The following is a 24,055-nucleotide window of genomic DNA, read 5'->3' as shown; positions in this document are numbered from 1 at the left end:
TGATTCACACAACGAGTCACAATGACTAATGAACAAGGACAAATGGTTCACACAACGAGTCACAATGCCTAATGAACAAGGACAAATGATTCACACAACGAGTCACATTGACTAATTAACAAGGGCAAATGATTCACACAACGAGTCACAATGACTAATGAATAAGGACAAATGATTAACACAACGAGTCACAATGACTAATTAACTAGGACAAATGATTCATACAATGAGTCACAATGACTAATGAACAAGGACAAATGATTCACAAAACGAGTCACAATGACTAATTAACTAGGACAAAGGATTCATACAACGAGTCACAATAACTAACGAACAAGGACAAATGTTTCACGCAAGAAGTCACAAACACTAATGAACAAGGATAAATGATTCAAAGAACGAGTCACAATGACTAATTAACTAGGACATATGATTCACACAACGAGTCAAAAGGACTAATGAATATGGACAAATGATTTACACAACGAGTCACAATGACTAATTAACTAGGACAAATGATTCACACATCGAGTCACAATGACTAATGAACCAGGACAAATGATTCACGAAACGAGTCACAATGACTAATTAACTAGGACAAAGGATTCACACAACGAGTCACAATGACTAACAAACAAGGACAAATGTTTCACACAACGAGTCACAAACACTAATGAATAAGGAGAAATGAGTAGGGATGTCAATGGGGCGGGTTTTAGCGGGTCTCGCCCCGCACCCGCCCCACTTGGGGCGGGCGCGGGTAATGATTTGACGGGTCATGGGGCGGGGATGGGTTTCAAAAGTATCATTCGTCGCGGGTCGTGGGGCGGGGATGGGTATCACATGAAACCTACCCCATACCCACCCCGCCCCACACCCACCCCGCCCGCCCCGCTCCGCATGTCCCCGCTCCGCTTATACCCGCCTCACTCATCTACAAATCACCAACCCACCTATAATAAGTAGTAGTAATTATACTATAATAATAAAAGAAAATTATAACAAGAGGATAAAAAGCCCAAACCAATGATACTTGGTAAGAATGCTAACGGAGCTTTAGATGATTTGAGGGAACAATGAGTGGAGCTCTGTTAATTTGATCAAGCAGCTTTGTTTACTTTGGACATGCGTTTCATTGTTTGTAAAACTCTTTCATGGTTTGAAAAACTTGTGTACTAGTTAATTGAATGTATATTTTGCGAAAACTTATTTGTATAAGTAGTACGACTAGTATATTTTAGATTTTAGATTTATATTTTTAAAAATTGTTTATGAGGAGATAGGTAATTTGGCGGGTCAACGGGTCCCCGCGGGGCGGGGACGGGTTTGAAAAGTTCAACCCGCCGCGGGTCGCGGGGCGGGTGTGGGTACGCATTATAGACTCGCGGGGCGGGTGCGGGTTACCCCTCCTCCGCACCCACCCCGCCCCATTGACATCCCTAGAAATGAGTCATACAACGAGTCACAATGACTAATTAACAAGTACAAATGATTCACACAACGAGTAACAATGACTAAATAACTAGGACAAAAGATTCACACAACGAGTCACAATGACTAATTAACTAGGACAAATGGTTCACACAACGAGTCACAAGCACTAACGAACAAGGACAAATGATTCACACAACGAGTCACAATGACTAATTAACAAGGACAAATGATTCGCACAACGAGTCACAATGCCTAATTAACTAGGACAAATGATTCACACAACGAGTCACAATGACTAATGAACAAGGACAAATGATTCACACAACGAGTCACAATGACTAATGAACAAGGACAAATGATTCACACAACGAGTCACAATGACTAAATAACTAGGACAAAAGATTCACACGAGTCACAATGACTAACGAACAAGGACAAATGGTTCACACAATGAGTCACAAGCACTAATTAACTAGGAAAAATGATTCACACAACGAGTCACAATGACTAATTAACTAGGACAAATGATTCACACAATGAGTCACAATGCCTAATTAACTAGGACAAATTATTCACACATCGAGTCACAATGACTAATGAACAAGGACAAATGATTCACGAAACAAGTCACAATGACTAATTAACTAGGACAAAAGATTCACACAATGAGTCACAATGACTAACGAACAAGGACAAATGGTTCACACAATGAGTCACAAGCACTAATGAACAAGGAAAAATGATTCACACAATGAGTCACAATGACTAATTAACTAGGACAAATGATTCACACAACGAGTCATAATGCCTAATTAACTAGGACAAATGATTCACACAACGAGTCACAATGACTAATGAAGAAGGACAAATGATTCACACAACGAGTCACAAGGATTAATGAACATGGACAAATGATTTACACAACGACTCACAATGACTAATTAACTAGGACAAATGATTCACACAATGAGTCACAATGACTAAGGAACAAGGACAAATGATTCACATAACGAGTCACAATGACTGATTAACTAGGATTAATGATTCACACAACGAATCACAATGACTAACGAACAAGGACAAATGTTTCACACAACAAGTCATAAGCACTAATGAACAAGGACAAATGATTCATAGAACGATTCACAATGACTAACGAACAAGGACAAATGTTTCACACAACGAGTCACAAGCACTAATGAACAAGGACAAATGATTTACACAACGAGTCACAATGAGTAATTATCAAGGACAAATGATTCACACAACGATTACAATGACTAATGAACAAGGACAAATGATTCACACAACGAGTCAAAATGCCTAATTAACTAGGACAAATGATTCACACAACGAGTCACAATGACTAATGAACAAGGACAAATGGTTCACACAACGAGTCACAATGCCTAATGAACAAGGACAAATGATTCACACAACGAGTCACATTGACTAATTAACAAGGGCAAATGATTCACACAACGAGTCACAATGACTAATGAATAAGGACAAATGATTAACACAACGAGTCACAATGACTAATTAACTAGGACAAATGATTCATACAATGAGTCACAATGACTAATGAACAAGGACAAATGATTCACAAAACGAGTCACAATGACTAATTAACTAGGACAAAGGATTCATACAACGAGTCACAATAACTAACGAACAAGGACAAATGTTTCACGCAAGAAGTCACAAACACTAATGAACAAGGATAAATGATTCAAAGAACGAGTCACAATGACTAATTAACTAGGACATATGATTCACACAACGAGTCAAAAGGACTAATGAATATGGACAAATGATTTACACAACGAGTCACAATGACTAATTAACTAGGACAAATGATTCACACATCGAGTCACAATGACTAATGAACAAGGACAAATGATTCACGAAACGAGTCACAATGACTAATTAACTAGGACAAAGGATTCACACAACGAGTCACAATGACTAACAAACAAGGACAAATGTTTCACACAACGAGTCACAAACACTAATGAATAAGGAGAAATGAGTCATACAACGAGTCACAATGACAAATTAACAAGTACAAATGATTCACACAACGAGTAACAATGACTAAATAACTAGGACAAAAGATTCACACAACGAGTCACAATGACTAATTAACTAGGACAAAAGATTCACACAACGAGTCACAATGACTAACGAACAAGGACAAATGGTTCACACAATGAGTTACAAGCACTAATGAACAAGGACAAATGATTCACACAACGAGTCACAATGACTAATTAACAAGGACAAATGATTCGCACAACGAGTCACAATGCCTAATTAACTAGGACAAATGATTCACACAACGAGTCACAATGACTAATGAACAAGGACAAATGATTCACACAACGAGTCACAATGACTAATGAACAAGGACAAATGATTCACACAACGAGTCACAATGACTAAATAACTAGGACAAAAGATTCACACGAGTCACAATGACTAACGAACAAGGACAAATGGTTCACACAATGAGTCACAAGCACTAATTAACTAGGAAAAATGATTCACACAACGAGTCACAATGACTAATTAACTAGGACAAATGATTCACACAATGAGTCACAATGCCTAATTAACTAGGACAAATTATTCACACATCGAGTCACAATGACTAATGAACAAGGACAAATGATTCACGAAACAAGTCACAATGACTAATTAACTAGAACAAAGGATTCACACGAGTCACAATGACTAACAAACAAGGACAAATGTTTCACACAACGAGTCACAACCACTAATGAACAACGACAAATGAGTCATACAACGAGTCACAATGACTAATTAACAAGGACAAATGATTCACACAACGAGTCACAATGACTAATGAACAAGGAAAAATGATTCACACAACGAGTCACAATGACTAAATAACTAGGACAAAAGATTCACACAATGAGTCACAATGACTAACGAACAAGGACAAATGGTTCACACAATGAGTCACAAGCACTAATGAACAAGGAAAAATGATTCACACAACGAGTCACAATGACTAATTAACTAGGAAAAATGATTCACACAACGAGTCATAATGCCTAATTAACTAGGACAAATGATTTACACAACGAGTCACAATGACTAATGAAGAAGGACAAATGATTCACACAACGAGTCACAAGGATTAATGAACATGGACAAATGATTTACACAACGACTCACAATGACTAATTAACTAGGACAAATGATTCACACAATGAGTCACAATGACTAAGGAACAAGGACAAATGATTCACATAACGAGTCACAATGACTGATTAACTAGGATTAATGATTCACACAACGAATCACAATGACTAACGAACAAGGACAAATGTTTCACACAACAAGTCACAAGCACTAATGAACAAGGACAAATGATTCATAGAACGATTCACAATGACTAACGAACAAGGACAAATGTTTCACACAACGAGTCACAAGCACTAATGAACAAGGACAAATGATTTACACAACGAGTCACAATGAGTAATTATCAAGGACAAATGATTCACACAACGATTACAATGACTAATGAACAAGGACAAATGATTCACACAACGAGTCAAAATGCCTAATTAACTAGGACAAATGATTCACACAACGAGTCACAATGACTAATGAACAAGGACAAATGGTTCACACAACGAGTCACAATGCCTAATGAACAAGGACAAATGATTCACACAACGAGTCACATTGACTAATTAACAAGGGCAAATGATTCACACAACGAGTCACAATGACTAATGAATAAGGACAAATGATTAACACAACGAGTCACAATGACTAATTAACTAGGACAAATGATTCATACAATGAGTCACAATGACTAATGAACAAGGACAAATGATTCACAAAACGAGTCACAATGACTAATTAACTAGGACAAAGGATTCATACAACGAGTCACAATAACTAACGAACAAGGACAAATGTTTCACGCAAGAAGTCACAAACACTAATGAACAAGGATAAATGATTCAAAGAACGAGTCACAATGACTAATTAACTAGGACATATGATTCACACAACGAGTCAAAAGGACTAATGAATATGGACAAATGATTTACACAACGAGTCACAATGACTAATTAACTAGGACAAATGATTCACACATCGAGTCACAATGACTAATGAACAAGGACAAATGATTCACGAAATGAGTCACAATGACTAATTAACTAGGACAAAGGATTCACACAACGAGTCACAATGACTAACAAACAAGGACAAATGTTTCACACAACGAGTCACAAACACTAATGAATAAGGAGAAATGAGTCATACAACGAGTCACAATGACTAATTAACAAGTACAAATGATTCACACAACGAGTAACAATGACTAAATAACTAGGACAAAAGATTCACACAACGAGTCACAATGACTAATTAACTAGGACAAATGGTTCACACAACGAGTCACAAGCACTAACGAACAAGGACAAATGATTCACACAACGAGTCACAATGACTAATTAACAAGGACAAATGATTCGCACAACGAGTCACAATGCCTAATTAACTAGGAAAAATGATTCACACAACGAGTCACAATGACTAATTAACTAGGACAAATGATTCACGCAATGAGTCACAATGCCTAATTAACTAGGACAAATTATTCACACATCGAGTCACAATGACTAATGAACAAGGACAAATGATTCACGAAACAAGTCACAATGACTAATTAACTAGAACAAAGGATTCACACGAGTCACAATGACTAACAAACAAGGACAAATGTTTCACACAACGAGTCACAACCACTAATGAACAACGACAAATGAGTCATACAACGAGTCACAATGACTAATTAACAAGGACAAATGATTCACACAACGAGTCACAATGACTAATGAACAAGGAAAAATGATTCACACAACGAGTCACAATGACTAAATAACTAGGACAAAAGATTCACACAATGAGTCACAATGACTAACGAACAAGGACAAATGGTTCACACAATGAGTCACAAGCACTAATGAACAAGGAAAAATGATTCACACAACGAGTCACAATGACTAATTAACTAGGAAAAATGATTCACACAACGAGTCATAATGCCTAATTAACTAGGACAAATGATTTACACAACGAGTCACAATGACTAATGAATAAGGACAAATGATTCACACAACGAGTCACAAGGATTAATGAACATGGACAAATGATTTACACAACGACTCACAATGACTAATTAACTAGGACAAATGATTCACACAATGAGTCACAATGACTAAGGAACAAGGACAAATGATTCACATAACGAGTCACAATGACTGATTAACTAGGATTAATGATTCACACAACGAATCACAATGACTAACGAACAAGGACAAATGTTTCACACAACAAGTCACAAGCACTAATGAACAAGGACAAATGATTCATAGAACGATTCACAATGACTAACGAACAAGGACAAATGTTTCACACAACGAGTCACAAGCACTAATGAACAAGGACAAATGATTTACACAACGAGTCACAATGAGTAATTATCAAGGACAAATGATTCACACAACGATTACAATGACTAATGAACAAGGACAAATGATTCACACAACGAGTCAAAATGCCTAATTAACTAGGACAAATGATTCACACAACGAGTCACAATGACTAATGAACAAGGACAAATGGTTCACACAACGAGTCACAATGCCTAATGAACAAGGACAAATGATTCACACAACGAGTCACATTGATTAATTAACAAGGGCAAATGATTCACACAACGAGTCACAATGACTAATGAATAAGGACAAATGATTAACACAACGAGTCACAATGACTAATTAACTAGGACAAATGATTCATACAATGAGTCACAATGACTAATGAACAAGGACAAATGATTCACAAAACGAGTCACAATGACTAATTAACTAGGACAAAGGATTCATACAACGAGTCACAATAACTAACGAACAAGGACAAATGTTTTACGCAAGAAGTCACAAACACTAATGAACAAGGATAAATGATTCAAAGAACGAGTCACAATGACTAATTAACTAGGACATATGATTCACACAACGAGTCAAAAGGACTAATGAATATGGACAAATGATTTACACAACGAGTCACAATGACTAATTAACTAGGACAAATGATTCACACATCGAGTCACAATGACTAATGAACAAGGACAAATGATTCACGAAACGAGTCACAATGACTAATTAACTAGGACAAAGGATTCACACAACGAGTCACAATGACTAACAAACAAGGACAAATGTTTCACACAACGAGTCACAAACACTAATGAATAAGGAGAAATGAGTCATACAACGAGTCACAATGACTAATTAACAAGTACAAATGATTCACACAACGAGTAACAATGACTAAATAACTAGGACAAAAGATTCACACAACGAGTCACAATGACTAATTAACTAGGACAAAAGATTCACACAACGAGTCACAATGACTAACGAACAAGGACAAATGGTTCACACAATGAGTTACAAGCACTAATGAACAAGGACAAATGATTCACACAACGAGTCACAATGACTAATTAACAAGGACAAATGATTCGCACAACGAGTCACAATGCCTAATTAACTAGGACAAATGATTCACACAACGAGTCACAATGACTAATGAACAAGGACAAATGATTCACACAACGAGTCACAATGACTAATGAACAAGGACAAATGATTCACACAACGAGTCACAATGACTAAATAACTAGGACAAAAGATTCACACGAGTCACAATGACTAACGAACAAGGACAAATGGTTCACACAATGAGTCACAAGCACTAATTAACTAGGAAAAATGATTCACACAACGAGTCACAATGACTAATTAACTAGGACAAATGATTCACACAACGAGTCACAATGCCTAATTAACTAGGACAAATTATTCACACATCGAGTCACAATGACTAATGAACAAGGACAAATGATTCACGAAACAAGTCACAATGACTAATTAACTATAACAAAGGATTCACACGAGTCACAATGACTAACAAACAAGGACAAATGTTTCACACAACGAGTCACAACCACTAATGAACAACGACAAATGAGTCATACAACGAGTCACAATGACTAATTAACAAGGACAAATGATTCACACAACGAGTCACAATGACTAATGAACAAGGAAAAATGATTCACACAACGAGTCACAATGACTAAATAACTAGGACAAAAGATTCACACAATGAGTCACAATGACTAACGAACAAGGACAAATGGTTCACACAATTAGTCACAAGCACTAATGAACAAGGAAAAATGATTCACACAACAAGTCACAATGACTAATTAACTAGGAAAAATGATTCACACAACGAGTCATAATGCCTAATTAACTAGGACAAATGATTCACACAACGAGTCACAATGACTAATGAAGAAGGACAAATGATTCACACAACGAGTCACAAGGATTAATGAACAGGGACAAATGATTTACACAACGAGTCACAATGACTAATTAACTAGGACAAATGATTCACACAATGAGTCACAATGACTAAGGAACAAGGACAAATGATTCACATAACGAGTCACAATGACTGATTAACTAGGATTAATGATTCACACAACGAATCACAATGACTAACGAACAAGGACAAATGTTTCACACAACGAGTCACAAACACTAATGAATAAGGAAAAATGAGTCATACAACGAGTCACAATGACTAATTAACATGTACAAATGATTCACACAATGAGTAACAATGACTAAATAACTAGGACAAAAGATTCACACAACGAGTCACAATGACTAATTAACTAGGACAAAAGATTCACACAACGAGTCACAATGACTAACGAACAAGGACAAATGGTTCACACAATGAGTTACAAGCACTAATGAACAAGGACAAATGATTCACACAACGAGTCACAAAGACTAATTAACAAGGACAAATGATTCACACAACGAGTCACAATGCCTAATTAACTAGGACAAATGAGTCACACAACGAGTCACAATGACTAATGAACAAGGACAAATGATTCACACAACGAGTCACAATGACTAATGAACAAGGACAAATGATTCACACAACGAGTCACAATGACTAAATAACTAGGACAAAAGATTCACACAACGAGTCACAATGACTAACGAACAAGGACAAATGGTTCACACAATGAGTCACAAGCACTAATTAACTAGGAAAAATGATTCACACAACGAGTCACAATGACTAATTAACTAGGACAAATGATTCACACAACGAGTCACAATGCCTAATTAACTAGGACAAATGATTCACACAACGAGTCACTATGACTAATTTACAAGGACAAATGATTCACACAACGAGTCACAATGCCTAATTAACTAGGAAAAATGATTCACACAACGAGTCACAATGACTAATGAACAAGGACAAATGATTCACACAACGAGTCACAATGACTAAATAACTAGGACAAAAGATTCACACAACGAGTCACAATGACTAACGAACAAGGACAAATGGTTCATACAACGAGTCACAAGCACTACTGAACAAGGACAAATGATTCACACAACGAGTCACAATGACTAATTAACTAGGACAAATGATTCACTCAACGACTTACAATGACTAATGAACAAGGACAAATGATTCACGCAACGAGTCACAATGACTAATTAACTAGGACAAATGATTCACACAACGAGTCACAAGGACTAATGAACATGGACAAATGATATACACAACGAGTCACAATGACTAATTAACTGGGACAAATGATTCACACAACGAGTCACAATGACTAACAAACAAGGACAAATGTTTCACACAACGAGTCACAAACACTAATGAATAAGGAAAAATGAGTCATACAACGAGTCACAATGACTAATTAACATGTACAAATGATTCACACAATGAGTAACAATGACTAAATAACTAGGACAAAAGATTCACACAACGAGTCACAATGACTAATTAACTAGGACAAAAGATTCACACAACGAGTCACAATGACTAACGAACAAGGACAAATGGTTCACACAATGAGTTACAAGCACTAATGAACAAGGACAAATGATTCACACAACGAGTCACAAAGACTAATTAACAAGGACAAATGATTCACACAACGAGTCACAATGCCTAATTAACTAGGACAAATGAGTCACACAACGAGTCACAATGACTAATGAACAAGGACAAATGATTCACACAACGAGTCACAATGACTAATGAACAAGGACAAATGATTCACACAACGAGTCACAATGACTAAATAACTAGGACAAAAGATTCACACAACGAGTCACAATGACTAACGAACAAGGACAAATGGTTCACACAATGAGTCACAAGCACTAATTAACTAGGAAAAATGATTCACACAACGAGTCACAATGACTAATTAACTAGGACAAATGATTCACACAACGAGTCACAATGCCTAATTAACTAGGACAAATGATTCACACAACGAGTCACTATGACTAATTTACAAGGACAAATGATTCACACAACGAGTCACAATGCCTAATTAACTAGGAAAAATGATTCACACAACGAGTCACAATGACTAATGAACAAGGACAAATGATTCACACAACGAGTCACAATGACTAAATAACTAGGACAAAAGATTCACACAACGAGTCACAATGACTAACGAACAAGGACAAATGGTTCATACAACGAGTCACAAGCACTACTGAACAAGGACAAATGATTCACACAACGAGTCACAATGACTAATTAACTAGGACAAATGATTCACTCAACGACTTACAATGACTAATGAACAAGGACAAATGATTCACGCAACGAGTCACAATGACTAATTAACTAGGACAAATGATTCACACAACGAGTCACAAGGACTAATGAACATGGACAAATGATATACACAACGAGTCACAATGACTAATTAATCGGGACAAATGATTCACACAATGAGTCACAATGACTAATGAACAAGGACAAATGATTCACAAAACGAGTCACAATGACTAATTAACTAGGACAAAGGATTCACACAACGAGTCACAATAACTAACGAACAAGGATAAATGTTTCACACAACAAGTCACAAACTCTAATGAACAAGGACAAATGATTCATAGAACGAGTCACAATGACTAATTAACTAGGACAAATGATTCACACAACGAATCACAAGGACTAATGAATATGGACAAATGATTTACACAACGAGTCACAATGACTAATTAACTAGGACAAATGATTCACACATCGAGTCACAATGACTAATGAACAAGGACAAATGATTCACGAAACAAGTCACAATGACTAATTAACTAGGACAAAGGATTCACACGAGTCACAATGACTAACAAACAAGGACAAATGTTTCACACAACGAGTCACAAACACTAATGAATAAGGAGAAATGAGTCATACAACGAGTCACAATGACTAATTAACAAGTACAAATGATTCACACAACGAGTAACAATGACTAAATAACTAGGACAAAAGATTCACACAACGAGTCACAATGACTAATTAACTAGGACAAAAGATTCACACAACGAGTCACAATGACTAACGAACAAGGACAAATGGTTCACACAATGAGTTACAAGCACTAATGAACAAGGACAAATGATTCACACAACGAGTCACAATGACTAATTAACAAGGACAAATGATTCGCACAACGAGTCACAATGCCTAATTAACTAGGACAAATGATTCACACAACGAGTCACAATGACTAATGAACAAGGACAAATGATTCACACAACGAGTCACAATGACTAATGAACAAGGACAAATGATTCACACAACGAGTCACAATGACTAAATAACTAGGACAAAAGATTCACACGAGTCACAATGACTAACGAACAAGGACAAATGGTTCACACAATGAGTCACAAGCACTAATTAACTAGGAAAAATGATTCACACAACGAGTCACAATGACTAATTAACTAGGACAAATGATTCACACAACGAGTCACAATGCCTAATTAACTAGGACAAATTATTCACACATCGAGTCACAATGACTAATGAACAAGGACAAATGATTCACGAAACAAGTCACAATGACTAATTAACTATAACAAAGGATTCACACGAGTCACAATGACTAACAAACAAGGACAAATGTTTCACACAACGAGTCACAACCACTAATGAACAACGACAAATGAGTCATACAACGAGTCACAATGACTAATTAACAAGGACAAATGATTCACACAACGAGTCACAATGACTAATGAACAAGGAAAAATGATTCACACAACGAGTCACAATGACTAAATAACTAGGACAAAAGATTCACACAATGAGTCACAATGACTAACGAACAAGGACAAATGGTTCACACAATTAGTCACAAGCACTAATGAACAAGGAAAAATGATTCACACAACGAGTCACAATGACTAATTAACTAGGAAAAATGATTCACACAACGAGTCATAATGCCTAATTAACTAGGACAAATGATTCACACAACGAGTCACAATGACTAATGAAGAAGGACAAATGATTCACACAACGAGTCACAAGGATTAATGAACAGGGACAAATGATTTACACAACGAGTCACAATGACTAATTAACTAGGACAAATGATTCACACAATGAGTCACAATGACTAAGGAACAAGGACAAATGATTCACATAACGAGTCACAATGACTGTGATTAACTAGGATTAATGATTCACACAACGAATCACAATGACTAACGAACAAGGACAAATGTTTCACACAACAAGTCACAAGCACTAATGAACAAGGACAAATGATTCATAGAACGATTCACAATGACTAACGAACAAGGACAAATGTTTCACACAACGAGTCACAAGCACTAATGAACAAGGACAAATGATTTACACAACGAGTCACAATGAGTAATTATCAAGGACAAATGATTCACACAACGATTACAATGACTAATGAACAAGGACAAATGATTCACACAACGAGTCAAAATGCCTAATTAACTAGGACAAATGATTCACACAACGAGTCACAATGACTAATGAACAAGGACAAATGGTTCACACAACGAGTCACAATGCCTAATGAACAAGGACAAATGATTCACACAACGAGTCACATTGACTAATTAACAAGGGCAAATGATTCACACAACGAGTCACAATGACTAATGAATAAGGACAAATGATTAACACAACGAGTCACAATGACTAATTAACTAGGACAAATGATTCATACAATGAGTCACAATGACTAATGAACAAGGACAAATGATTCACAAAACGAGTCACAATGACTAATTAACTAGGACAAAGGATTCATACAACGAGTCACAATAACTAACGAACAAGGACAAATGTTTCACGAAGAAGTCACAAACACTAATGAACAAGGATAAATGATTCAAAGAACGAGTCACAATGACTAATTAACTAGGACATATGATTCACACAACGAGTCAAAAGGACTAATGAATATGGACAAATGATTTACACAACGAGTCACAATGACTAATTAACTAGGACAAATGATTCACACATCGAGTCACAATGACTAATGAACAAGGACAAATGATTCACGAAACGAGTCACAATGACTAATTAACTAGGACAAAGGATTCACACAACGAGTCACAATGACTAACAAACAAGGACAAATGTTTCACACAACGAGTCACAAACACTAATGAATAAGGAAAAATGAGTCATACAACGAGTCACAATGACTAATTAACATGTACAAATGATTCACACAATGAGTAACAATGACTAAATAACTAGGACAAAAGATTCACACAACGAGTCACAATGACTAATTAACTAGGACAAAAGATTCACACAACGAGTCACAATGACTAACGAACAAGGACAATGGTTCACACAATGAGTTACAAGCACTAATGAACAAGGACAAATGATTCACACAACGAGTCACAAAGACTAATTAACAAGGACAAATGATTCACACAACGAGTCACAATGCCTAATTAACTAGGACAAATGATTCACACAACGAGTCACAATGACTAATGAACAAGGACAAATGATTCACACAACGAGTCACAATGACTAATGAACAAGGACAAATGATTCACACAACGAGTCACAATGACTAAATAACTAGGACAAAAGATTCACACAACGAGTCACAATGACTAACGAACAAGGACAAATGGTTCACACAATGAGTCACAAGCACTAATTAACTAGGAAAAATGATTCACACAACGAGTCACAATGACTAATTAACTAGGACAAATGATTCACACAACGAGTCACAATGCCTAATTAACTAGGACAAATGATTCACACAACGAGTCACTATGACTAATTTACAAGGACAAATGATTCACACAACGAGTCACAATGCCTAATTAACTAGGAAAAATGATTCACACAACGAGTCACAATGACTAATGAACAAGGACAAATGATTCACACAACGAGTCACAATGACTAAATAACTAGGACAAAAGATTCACACAACGAGTCACAATGACTAATGAACAAGGACAAATGGTTCATACAACGAGTCACAAGCACTACTGAACAAGGACAAATGATTCACACAACGAGTCACAATGACTAATTAACTAGGACAAATGATTCACTCAACGACTTACAATGACTAATGAACAAGGACAAATGATTCACGCAACGAGTCACAATGACTAATTAACTAGGACAAATGATTCACACAACGAGTCACAAGGACTAATGAACATGGACAAATGATATACACAACGAGTCACAATGACTAATTAACTGGGACAAATGATTCACACAATGAGTCACAATGACTAATGAACAAGGACAAATGATTCACAAAACGAGTCACAATGACTAATTAACTAGGACAAAGGATTCACACAACGAGTCACAATAACTAACGAACAAGGATAAATGTTTCACACAACAAGTCACAAACTCTAATGAACAAGGACAAATGATTCATAGAACGAGTCACAATGACTAATTAACTAGGACAAATGATTCACACAACGAATCACAAGGACTAATGAATATGGACAAATGATTTACACAACGAGTCACAATGACTAATTAACTAGGACAAATGATTCACACATCGAGTCACAATGACTAATGAACAAGGACAAATGATTCACGAAACAAGTCACAATGACTAATTAACTAGGACAAAGGATTCACACGAGTCACAATGACTAACAAACAAGGACAAATGTTTCACACAACGAGTCACAAACACTAATGAATAAGGAGAAATGAGTCATACAACGAGTCACAATGACTAATTAACAAGTACAAATGATTCACACAACGAGTAACAATGACTAAATAACTAGGACAAAATATTCACACAACGAGTCACAATGACTAATTAACTAGGACAAAAGATTCACACAACGAGTCACAAAGACTAACGAACAAGGACAAATGGTTCACACAATGAGTTACAAGCACTAATGAACAAGGACAAATGATTCACACAACGAGTCACAATGACTAATTAACAAGGACAAATGATCCGCACAACGAGTCACAATGCCTAATTAACTAGGACAAATGATTCACACAACGAGTCACAATGACTAATGAACAAGGACAAATGATTCACACAACGAGTCACAATGACTAATGAACAAGGACAAATGATTCACACAACGAGTCACAATGACTAAATAACTAGGACAAAAGATTCACACAACGAGTCACAATGACTAACGAACAAGGACAAATGGTTCACACAATGAGTCACAAGCACTAATTAACTAGGAAAAATGATTCACACAACGAGTCTCAATGACTAATTAACTAGGACAAATGATTCACACAACGAGTCACAATGCCTAATTAACTAGGACAAATTATTCACACATCGAGTCACAATGACGAATGAACAAGGACAAATGATTCACGAAACAAGTCACAATGACTAATTAACTAGAACAAAGGATTCACACGAGTCACAATGACTAACAAACAAGGACAAATGTTTCACACAACGAGTCACAACCACTAATGAACAACGACAAATGAGTCATACAACGAGTCACAATGACTAATTAACAAGGACAAATGATTCACACAACGAGTCACAATGACTAATGAACAAGGAAAAATGATTCACACAACGAGTCACAATGACTAAATAACTAGGACAAAAGATTCACACAATGAGTCACAATGACTAACGAACAAGGACAAATGGTTCACACAATGAGTCACAAGCACTAATGAACAAGGAAAAATGATTCACACAACGAGTCACAATGACTAATTAACTAGCACAAATGATTCACACAACGAGTCATAATGCCTAATTAACTAGGACAAATGATTCACACAACGAGTCACAATGACTAATGAAGAAGGACAAATGATTCACACAACGAGTCACAAGGATTAATGAACAGGGACAAATGATTTACACAACGAGTCACAATGACTAATTAACTAGGACAAATGATTCACACCATGAGTCACAATGACTAAGGAACAAGGACAAATGATTCACATAACGAGTCACAATGATGTGATTAACTAGGATTAATGATTCACACAACGAATCACAATGACTAACGAACAAGGACAAATGTTTCACACAACAAGTCACAAGCACTAATGAACAAGGACAAAAGATTCATAGAACGATTCACAATGACTAACGAACAAGGACAAATGTTTCACACAACGAGTCACAAGCACTAATGAACAAGGACAAATGATTTACACAACGAGTCACAATGAGTAATTATCAAGGACAAATGATTCACACAACGATTACAATGACTAATGAACAAGGACAAATGATTCACACAACGAGTCAAAATGCCTAATTAACTAGGACAAATGATTCACACAACGAGTCACAATGACTAATGAACAAGGACAAATGGTTCACACAACGAGTCACAATGCCTAATGAACAAGGACAAATGATTCACACAACGAGTCACATTGACTAATTAACAAGGGCAAATGATTCACACAACGAGTCACATTGACTAATTAACAAGGGCAAATGATTAACACAACGAGTCACAATGACTAATTAACTAGGACAAATGATTCATACATTGAGTCACAATGACTAATGAACAAGGACAAATGATTCACAAAACGAGTCACAATGACTAATTAACTAGGACAAAGGATTCATACAACGAGTCACAATAACTAACGAACAAGGACAAATGTTTCACGCAAGAAGTCACAAACACTAATGAACAAGGATAAATGATTCATAGAACGAGTCACAATGACTAATTAACTAGGAAAAATGATTCACACAACGAGTCATAATGCCTAATTAACTAGGACAAATGATTCACACAACGAGTCACAATGACTAATGAAGAAGGACAAATGATTCACACAACGAGTCACAAGGATTAATGAACAGGGACAAATGATTTACACAACGAGTCACAATGACTAATTAACTAGGACAAATGATTCACACAATGAGTCACAATGACTAAGGAACAAGGACAAATGATTCACATAACGAGTCACAATGACTGATTAACTAGGATTAATGATTCACACAACGAATCACAATGACTAACGAACAAGGACAAATGTTTCACACAACAAGTCACAAGCACTAATGAACAAGGACAAATGATTCATAGAACGATTCACAATGACTAACGAACAAGGACAAATGTTTCACACAACGAGTCACAAGCACTAATGAACAAGGACAAATGATTTACACAACGAGTCACAATGAGTAATTATCAAGGACAAATGATTCACACAACGATTACAATGACTAATGAACAAGGACAAATGATTCACACAACGAGTCAAAATGCCTAATTAACTAGGACAAATGATTCACACAACGAGTCACAATGACTAATGAACAAGGACAAATGGTTCACACAACGAGTCACAATGCCTAATGAACAAGGACAAATGATTCACACAACGAGTCACATTGACTAATTAACAAGGGCAAATGATTCACACAACGAGTCACAATGACTAATGAATAAGGACAAATGATTAACACAACGAGTCACAATGACTAATTAACTAGGACAAATGATTCATACAATGAGTCACAATGACTAATGAACAAGGACAAATGATTCACAAAACGAGTCACAATGACTAATTAACTAGGACAAAGGATTCATACAACGAGTCACAATAACTAACGAACAAGGACAAATGTTTCACGAAGAAGTCACAAACACTAATGAACAAGGATAAATGATTCAAAGAACGAGTCACAATGACTAATTAACTAGGACATATGATTCACACAACGAGTCAAAAGGACTAATGAATATGGACAAATGATTTACACAACGAGTCACAATGACTAATTAACTAGGACAAATGATTCACACATCGAGTCACAATGACTAATGAACAAGGACAAATGATTCACGAAACGAGTCACAATGACTAATTAACTAGGACAAAGGATTCACACAACGAGTCACAATGACTAACAAACAAGGACAAATGTTTCACACAACGAGTCACAAACACTAATGAATAAGGAAAAATGAGTCATACAACGAGTCACAATGACTAATTAACATGTACAAATGATTCACACAATGAGTAACAATGACTAAATAACTAGGACAAAAGATTCACACAACGAGTCACAATGACTAATTAACTAGGACAAAAGATTCACACAACGAGTCACAATGACTAACGAACAAGGACAATGGTTCACACAATGAGTTACAAGCACTAATGAACAAGGACAAATGATTCACACAACGAGTCACAAAGACTAATTAACAAGGACAAATGATTCACACAACGAGTCACAATGCCTAATTAACTAGGACAAATGATTCACACAACGAGTCACAATGACTAATGAACAAGGACAAATGATTCACACAACGAGTCACAATGACTAATGAACAAGGACAAATGATTCACACAACGAGTCACAATGACTAAATAACTAGGACAAAAGATTCACACAACGAGTCACAATGACTAACGAACAAGGACAAATGGTTCACACAATGAGTCACAAGCACTAATTAACTAGGAAAAATGATTCACACAACGAGTCACAATGACTAATTAACTAGGACAAATGATTCACACAACGAGTCACAATGCCTAATTAACTAGGACAAATGATTCACACAACGAGTCACTATGACTAATTTACAAGGACAAATGATTCACACAACGAGTCACAATGCCTAATTAACTAGGAAAAATGATTCACACAACGAGTCACAATGACTAATGAACAAGGACAAATGATTCACACAACGAGTCACAATGACTAAATAACTAGGACAAAAGATTCACACAACGAGTCACAATGACTAATGAACAAGGACAAATGGTTCACACAACGAGTCACAAGCACTAATGAACAAGGACAAATGATTCACACAACGAGTCACAATGACTAATTAACTAGGACAAATGATTCACTCAACGACTTACAATGACTAATGAACAAGGACAAATGATTCACGCAACGAGTCACAATGACTAATTAACTAGGACAAATGATTCACACAACGAGTCACAAGGACTAATGAACATGGACAAATGATATACACAACGAGTCACAATGACTAATTAACTGGGACAAATGATTCACACAATGAGTCACAATGACTAATGAACAAGGACAAATGATTCACAAAACGAGTCACAATGACTAATTAACTAGGACAAAGGATTCACACAACGAGTCACAATAACTAACGAACAAGGATAAATGTTTCACACAACAAGTCACAAACTCTAATGAACAAGGACAAATGATTCATAGAACGAGTCACAATGACTAATTAACTAGGACAAATGATTCACACAACGAATCACAAGGACTAATGAATATGGACAAATGATTTACACAACGAGTCACAATGACTAATTAACTAGGACAAATGATTCACACATCGAGTCACAATGACTAATGAACAAGGACAAATGATTCACGAAACAAGTCACAATGACTAATTAACTAGGACAAAGGATTCACACGAGTCACAATGACTAACAAACAAGGACAAATGTTTCACACAACGAGTCACAAACACTAATGAATAAGGAGAAATGAGTCATACAACGAGTCACAATGACTAATTAACAAGTACAAATGATTCACACAACGAGTAACAATGACTAAATAACTAGGACAAAATATTCACACAACGAGTCACAATGACTAATTAACTAGGACAAAAGATTCACACAACGAGTCACAATGACTAACGAACAAGGACAAATGGTTCACACAATGAGTTACAAGCACTAATGAACAAGGACAAATGATTCACACAACGAGTCACAATGACTAATTAACAAGGACAAATGATCCGCACAACGAGTCACAATGCCTAATTAACTAGGACAAATGATTCACACAACGAGTCACAATGACTAATGAACAAGGACAAATGATTCACACAACGAGTCACAATGACTAATGAACAAGGACAAATGATTCACACAACGAGTCACAATGACTAAATAACTAGGACAAAAGATTCACACAACGAGTCACAATGACTAACGAACAAGGACAAATGGTTCACACAATGAGTCACAAGCACTAATTAACTAGGAAAAATGATTCACACAACGAGTCTCAATGACTAATTAACTAGGACAAATGATTCACACAACGAGTCACAATGCCTAATTAACTAGGACAAATTATTCACACATCGAGTCACAATGACGAATGAACAAGGACAAATGATTCACGAAACAAGTCACAATGACTAATTAACTAGAACAAAGGATTCACACGAGTCACAATGACTAACAAACAAGGACAAATGTTTCACACAACGAGTCACAACCACTAATGAACAACGACAAATGAGTCATACAACGAGTCACAATGACTAATTAACAAGGACAAATGATTCACACAACGAGTCACAATGACTAATGAACAAGGAAAAATGATTCACACAACGAGTCACAATGACTAAATAACTAGGACAAAAGATTCACACAATGAGTCACAATGACTAACGAACAAGGACAAATGGTTCACACAATGAGTCACAAGCACTAATGAACAAGGAAAAATGATTCACACAACGAGTCACAATGACTAATTAACTAGGACAAATGATTCACACAACGAGTCACAATGACTAATGAAGAAGGACAAATGATTCACACAACGAGTCACAAGGATTAATGAACAGGGACAAATGATTTACACAACGAGTCACAATGACTAATTAACTAGGACAAATGATTCACACCATGAGTCACAATGACTAAGGAACAAGGACAAATGATTCACATAACGAGTCACAATGACTGATTAACTAGGATTAATGATTCACACAACGAATCACAATGACTAACGAACAAGGACAAATGTTTCACACAACAAGTCACAAGCACTAATGAACAAGGACAAAAGATTCATAGAACGATTCACAATGACTAACGAACAAGGACAAATGTTTCACACAACGAGTCACAAGCACTAATGAACAAGGACAAATGATTTACACAACGAGTCACAATGAGTAATTATCAAGGACAAATGATTCACACAACGATTACAATGACTAATGAACAAGGACAAATGATTCACACAACGAGTCAAAATGCCTAATTAACTAGGACAAATGATTCACACAACGAGTCACAATGACTAATGAACAAGGACAAATGGTTCACACAACGAGTCACAATGCCTAATGAACAAGGACAAATGATTCACACAACGAGTCACATTGACTAATTAACAAGGGCAAATGATTCACACAACGAGTCACATTGACTAATTAACAAGGGCAAATGATTAACACAACGAGTCACAATGACTAATTAACTAGGACAAATGATTCATACATTGAGTCACAATGACTAATGAACAAGGACAAATGATTCACAAAACGAGTCACAATGACTAATTAACTAGGACAAAGGATTCATACAACGAGTCACAATAACTAACGAACAAGGACAAATGTTTCACGCAAGAAGTCACAAACACTAATGAACAAGGATAAATGATTCATAGAACGAGTCACAATGACTAATTAACTAGGACATATGATTCACACAACGAGTCAAAAGGACTAATGAATATGGACAAATGATTTACACAACGAGTCACAATGACTAATTAACTAGGACAAATGATTCACACATCGAGTCACAATGACTAATGAACAAGGACAAATGATTCACGAGACGAGTCACAATGACTAATTAACTAGGACAAAGGATTCACACAACGAGTCACAATGACTAACAAACAAGGACAAATGTTTCACACAACGAGTCACAAACACTAATGAATAAGGACAAATGATTCATACAACGAGTCACAATGACTAATTAACAAGTACAAATGATTCACACAAGGAGTAACAATGGCTAAATAACTAGGACAAAAGATTCACACAACGAGTCACAATGACTAATTAACTAGGACAAATGATTCACACAACGAGTCACAATGCCTAATTAACTAGGACAAATGATTCACACAACGAGTCACAATGACTAATGAACAAGAACAAATGATTCACACAACGAGTCACAATGACTAATGAACAAGGACAAATGATTCACACAACGAGTCACAATGACTAACGAACAAGGACAAATGGTTCACACAATGAGTCACAAGCACTAATTAACTAGGAAAAATGATTCACACAACGAGTCACAATGACTAATTAACTAGGACAAATGATTCACACAACGAGTCACAATGCCTAATTAACTAGGACAAATGATTCACACAACGAGTCACACTGACTAATGAAGAAGGACAAATGATTCACACAACGAGTCACAAGGACTAATGAACATGGACAAATGATTTACACAACGAGTCACAATGACTAATTAACTAGGACAAAGGATTCATACAACGAGTCACAATAACTAACGAACAAGGACAAATGTTTTACGCAAGAAGTCACAAACACTAATGAACAAGGATAAATGATTCATAGAACGAGTCACAATGACTAATTAACTAGCACATATGATTCACACAACGAGTCAAAAGGACTAATGAATATGGACAAATGATTTACACAACGAGTCACAATGACTAATTAACTAGGACAAATGATTCACACATCGAGTTACAATGACTAATGAACAAGGACAAATGATTCACGAAACGAGTCACAATGACTAATTAACTAGGACAAAGGATTCACACAACGAGTCACAATGACTAACAAACAAGGACAAATGTTTCACACAACGAGTCACAAACACTAATGAATAAGGACAAATGATTCATACAACGAGTCACAATGACTAATTAACAAGTACAAATGATTCACACAACGAGTAACAATGACTAAATAACTAGGACAAAAGATTCACACAACGAGTCACAATGACTAATTAACTAGGACAAAAGATTCACACAATGAGTCACAATGACTAACGAACAAGGACAAATGGTTCACACAACGAGTCACAAGCACTACCGAACAAGGACAAATGATTCACACAACGAGTCACAATGACTAATTAACAAGGACAAATGATTCACACAACGAGTCACAATGCCTAATTAACTAGGACAAATGATTCACACAACGAGTCACAATGACTAATCAACAAGGACAAATGATTCACACAACGAGTCACAATGACTAATGAACAAGGACAAATGATTCACACAACGAGTCACAATGACTAAATAACTAGG

The sequence above is a fragment of the Silene latifolia genome, unplaced genomic scaffold, assembly GCF_048544455.1.
Source record: "Silene latifolia isolate original U9 population unplaced genomic scaffold, ASM4854445v1 scaffold_126, whole genome shotgun sequence".
Taxonomy (NCBI): Eukaryota; Viridiplantae; Streptophyta; class Magnoliopsida; order Caryophyllales; family Caryophyllaceae; genus Silene; species Silene latifolia.
This window is presented reverse-complemented; position numbering follows the sequence as displayed.